The following is a 6,039-nucleotide window of genomic DNA, read 5'->3' on the forward strand; positions in this document are numbered from 1 at the left end:
ATCATAAGCTGAGCCTCAAGTCCACTGGGTGAATCACACTTTCCATAAGAACAGAGCCACCTACAACATTCATAATATACAAAACTCAGAACTCTTTATTTCCAAAATGCTTTCTAAGATGGAGCTGTTGGGCTGAGGAAGTGGCTCAATGGGTAAGCGCTTGCTGTTTGAGGAGGAGCGCCTCGTCTCACCCTCGGCCACAGGCACATGCATGCACACATGAAATACACATGGAATTGTAAAAGGAGCAAGGTTGTGCGTATAATATCAAAGTAAAAATAAAATTAACTGCTGTGGGACAATGGTCTTTTATCCTGTCACTTGTATTATTTTTAATAAAACGCTGATTGGCCAGTAGCCAGGCAGGAAGTATAGAGGGGGCAGTGAGAATTCTGGAAAGAGGGAAATTTCAGTCTGCAGTCATGACCCAACCTCAGAGTAAGCAAGATGTGACTTCCTCGCCAAAAAAAGTACCAAGCCATGTGGCTAACTCAGAAAAGAATTATGGGCTAATGTAAGTTATAAGAATTAGTTAATAAAAAGCTTGAGCTAATGGTCCACTCAATTTATAACTAATGTAGACCTCTGTGTGATTTCATTGGGACTAAATGACTGCAGGAACTGGGCAGGACAGAAAAGTCAGTCAAGAGAATGGTGCCCAACATGTGAACAACTGCATCCACATAAAACCTGAGAGCTTGGGAAGTAATTCTAGACACAAAATAACAGTGTTAAGCATGGTTTCTTTCTTTTTTTAAAAAAATATTTATTTATTTATTATGTATACAATATTCTGTCTGTGTGTATGCCTGCAGGCCAGAAGAGGGCACCAGACCCCATTACAGATGGTTGTGAGCCACCATGTGGTTGCTGGGAATTGAACTCAGGACCTTTGGAAGAGCAGGCAATGCTCTTAACCTCTGAGCCATCTCTCCAGCCCCCTTAAGCATGGTTTCTTGATAGCAGCATTTTCTCGGGTGGGCTCTGTTTGCTAGAGGCAAGCACTCTCATTTAAGAGAGGCTTCCTGACTCAGGTTTAGCTGCAAAACCTGCAGCTCTTTTAAGAGGTCCTGCCATGAAGCACTTAAATGGTGTTGATGAAAAGCTGACTGTATGCTTTTTGGTGGGTGGCAGGGACCTTGAAACGTCGTAGAATTGTGGCAATAAACATGACTCCAGCGGGTACCTCCACCATGAGGCTGGAATCTCAGAAAGCTAAGGAATGAACTGGATCCAGCCATCAAGGCCATGACTTTAATCCTAGCCATATCACTTAGCAAATTAAAGACTCATGTGGTCAGAAAAAGAGACATACACTAAAGACAGATTCAGATGAAGAAAACCTCTGAACAGTTTAGAGCGTCCTTAAAAATATATGTAGGCTTGGGAAAAGTCAGTGAACAATTAACCTTTAAAGGGACTGCTTGGATTACCCCAATGTTCAAAAAAATGGGAAATATGTGAAAATCTGGCTTAGAATATTTGTTATTGAGAATACGGAAAGGTTTAAGTAGAACAATTTATATATATAATATATATTTCAATAAATCTAAGATGTCATCAGTTGTAAAATTATCTTTTACCACAGAAAAAAAAAAGATACCACCAATGATGGATGATACCATGCTTTCTTGCCATGGAACCAGGTCTTGTTCCCAAGGCTTCATACATGTTCAGCATACACTAAATAATTAGATATTAATTTATTTTTATTTTATGCACATTGGTGTCTTATCATGGATGTCCCCTAGAACTGGAATTACAGACAGTTGTGAACTGTCATGTGGGTGCTAGGAATTGAACCTGGGTCCTCTGGAGGAGCAGCCACCCATTAATCCACCTCTTAACCACCCATTGTGTGTTTTTCACCTTAGCCTCCCAACGTGGATGCTCAGACTTCCATTTTAATGCCGGCTTTCGCCCTATCAACAAAATAGGAAAATAAGGCCTAAAGACTCCTTGCTGTTTGAAAGGATTTCATATTGGTCCCAGCACCACGTACACTGTAATGAGACAAAATCAGGCTGATTTGCACAATCATTGTCCTGTGTTCACACTGCTGCGTTCATTGTGCCTGGCAGATAAAGAAGAATGGACTTTAGCTTGCCTCATGACTTCAGAGGGTTTTGCAATATCTTGCTGGATGCGGGGTGGTGGCAGTACATGTCTTTAATCCCAGCACTCGGGAGGCAGAGGCAGGCGGATCTCTGTGAGTTCGAGGCCAGCGAGTTCCAAGACAGCCAAGGCTACGTAGAGGAAACCCTGTCTCAAAAAACTAAAACTTAAAAACAAAAAACAAACAAACAAACAAAAACCAAAAGTCTGTGGCAACAGGAACATGTGGGAAGAAGTTGCTCGCATGGAAACAGTCCAGGGAACGGTACCAGAAGCACTGCCAGATTGCCAGATAGAACCTTCAAGGGCCCACTGCTACTTCCACCAGTTAGGTCTTACCCCCTAAGGGTTCTGCCTGAAGTCAGCGTGGTGCCACCGCTGGAAAGTAGGCATTAAAAGCCGTGATACGGTGGTGTACAACCAAACAGCAAGCAGACAACTGGGGGTTCTGGTGCTGAGGCAGGTGGAGTGGAGGCCATAAGGAGATGCAAACAGATCCTGCTACATACAGTAAGCCAGTCAAGCATGATCCTCTGGTAGGGTTCACCCAAGTGGCAAATGTTGGAGTGTGATCAACTCATGCTTTTATAGACACAATCTGGGCTTTGGTACCCAGTGCTGTTTCTTTATCTTTCTCATCATTTGGAGTTTGGTACGCAGTGTTCCCTTCCTCTTTCTCATCACCTGGGAGTACCCAGTAGTACTCCTTCATCACCTTTCTGTCACTGTGGTCTGGACCAGATACAGATGTTCCATGCTTTTATTTCTTCTGTTTCGGATCATGTGCATTGTATTTTGTGCACAGTGAATGGAAACCCAGCTTAGTAGAACTATGAAAAGGAACTTGATCTTCTAGACTAACCTTTTTTTTTTTTAATTGAAAAGTCCCACTTTGTAATTTCTTCCAGACCCTAAGTACTTGCTGCAACTAGGGCAGTCCCAAGGCAGGTACAAAGCATTGGAGGAACACGGTTCTTCTCAGATCTCCACAGATTCACAAAAGGAGCTTACACCGACAGTAGAGCACTCCTATCCCAGCATGTGCCAGCATCTGCCTGGAGTCATTTCTGTCGGTGACTTAAGCGAGTGCATTTTGTGTATAGATGTGCATTTTGTGGGGGTCTAAGACAATGCAACAGAAAACGATTTTATTCCCCACCCCACTCTTAGAAAGCACCAGAAAGTTTCTGATAAACACTGAGTGTTTGGGAGACACGAAATTCACGAATGTTCATGTGCTGAGACCTGCCTTTCACCACGTGTGTCCTGGTGACTTCTGTCCCAGAGATGGGCTTTGCAAATCCCAAGCTTTAATTTAACTGAATACCCAGGGTGCACTGCCCCCTCGTGGGGGATGTTTGCACTGTAGCGCTCTGAAGACAACAAGAAAATGATTTTGAGCCTGTTAAAGCCAGCTGGGGAAATCTGCAGTTTAACTCCCAGAGAGCACACACGAGTCCAGCTGAACCCCAAGAAATACGTTACCTTAAGAAGGACCTCTCCCCCAAATATAAACACGTGAAAAAGCCCACTGTGTACATAGTGTCTGTGGTCGTTTTGATGCAATGAGACTAAAGTTGCAACATTGCATCCGAGAGCCGATCTCATTCCTAGCACCAGGAATAGCTCCTTCCCAGGGAAAAGACATGGCTTTGCTTTTAAAGCAAGTAATTGTTTTACAAAAGAAATGTCAAATCCCTCACCTCCCGCCACTTGTCTGCTTGGAAGTTCTGATTTTTACAGCGCGTTCTCTATTAAGGGCTTCTTCACACCATCAGTTATCTTCCTGAAGGACACTGAGATTTCTTCCTACCTTCCTTGCTTCAGATTTACATGGGAGAGAGCCGTTATTCTTTAGAAAGCCTGAGTAAAGCCCTAACTTGTCCTGCAGTGTTGTGTATCATTCAGCTCAGAAAAAACCCACAAGACAACCTTGTAGTCAAAAGACACAGGTCTCCCCACAGGAAGCTGAAGACATTCGCTTCCGTATTGTGTTTTCTTCACTGTTCCTTCTTTATCAGACCTCAGCTGTTCACAGCCAGTTGGATGTCAGCTCAGGAGGATGTCTTAGAGGCATTGCTTCCAATGCCTCTGTCTGGAGACAGACCCCGGGTCTAAATCTCAGGACCTCCCTGAAAGTCTGCACTGTTTTGAGGTGTGCGAAGCCAGGAGCCTCTTGGGTTAGGTAGGCAGAACCTGAGAAAGGTGCACAAGCAACGTCAGGTCACTAGCAATACTGGCATAAGCCAGGTAGCAACAGGAGCAGGGCGCTGGCTCTCTCTACCCACAGATAAGGAGGTGTCTGACCTGCTGATCGCTTATCTGGCAGGAGATAACAGTCACACAGAGAAATGTCTGTCCTTGTGAGAAGGAGATTTGGACCTGTTAACTCCTGGTGAGACCCACCCTGACTGAAGGAAGGCTTTGGAACAATGCCCTGGTAGTACACTCCGAGTGCCCAGAGAAGGGGACCCGAGACTCCCAAGCTAACAGCACAGAGCTCTATGAAGGCAGATCAAGGGAAGCCCCAGGAGCCATAATCTCCTAAAGCACTTGGAGCCTGAATGAAGCTTGCAGGTCCGCTTAGTGAAGTTGAAGACAGGAGAAATGACATGCTTCTCACTTTTTTGTTTTGTTTTCCATGTTTAGGTTACTGTAGCTCGAGAAGCCTCCGAGGGGTCAAGTCAGGGAGAAAACTGTTAGCCGGTCTCTAGAGAGACTTGGTAAGAATCTCTTCCCTGAAGATAATTCATGGCTCATTCTAGTGTCTCCAGAAGTTCATGTTAGGAAAGCGCTATGACATTGTGAGATCGTTGAACAGGGCCGTCTAAAAAGTAAAGTGTCCAGAGTGCAAACGTCCCCAGGAAACTCAGTGCCCACAGTGAGAGCAGCCTGAAGCCTTGGCGCCAGGAAGCAGCTCGCCAAAGACAAGATTTCCCCCCAGTTCTGATTACTTAGCTCACGGAAGACTTGCATTTCCTGTTTCTGCTTTGCTTTCATCTTTCCTATAAGTAATAATGAGCCTATTGGACCATGTGTACACTTCTCAGGAAGAATGTTTCTCTAAATTGAACTACTTCTTCGTTGCGGCTAGGTTCAAAAATTTAGTTAGGAGATGGGCTCCGAGTCAGCTATGAGTGTGAGCTAATACTGGTGGGGACAGCTGGGCCCTCTTTCATGTCTCTCTCCTTGGCACAATATACCAGGGAGGGCCTATCCTGTTGATGGTGAAGATAGAAGCCCAACACATCAACCCCTGATTCATAGGCCTGTATCCTTTACTGGCCACAACAATTCAAGTAGCCACACTTGGGGTCAAAAGGTTGGGAAACATACTCTACCCCTTGGTGGGAGGAACTGCCACATGGTGAAAGATGGGTATGGAAAAAAATTGAAAATGTATTGACCAGCTACCTAAAATGTGGGAAATCTACAATGACTGGGCCTTATAACAAATAAAGGTGACATTTATTTAGCAATTGCAGAAAGGTGTTTTTGAGGGTGAGGAAATGCATGCATGCTGCAGACACACACGGGCAAGGACTCTCTGCAAAGCAGAGGGGAGACCCAGAAAGCTGAAAATCCCAGGGCATGCCTCCAGTCTGGAGGCGGAGGCAGGTGGATCTCTATGAGTTCGAGGCCAGTCAGGTCTACATAGAGTTCCAGGACAGAAATACCCTTTCTCGAGAGGGGGAATACATGTGAAAATATTTTCATATCTTTGAGTTTACATAATATAGAATCTACTTTATAGCATAAAATGTAGGAAAATATTACAGAGAGATGTAGTCTTTCTATCCAATGTTAGACTTTTAACCTTACAGAGACATATAGAACTAAAGCCACTTGTGTGAGGGCTAGAAAAACAAAAGCAAATTTATGGTGTGGAGAACTGATAAGGATACATACAAGGTTTTAGAAGGA

The sequence above is a fragment of the Myodes glareolus genome, chromosome 8 (genome assembly GCF_982192425.1).
Source record: "Myodes glareolus chromosome 8, mMyoGla1.1, whole genome shotgun sequence".
Classification (NCBI taxonomy): domain Eukaryota; kingdom Metazoa; phylum Chordata; class Mammalia; order Rodentia; family Cricetidae; genus Myodes; species Myodes glareolus.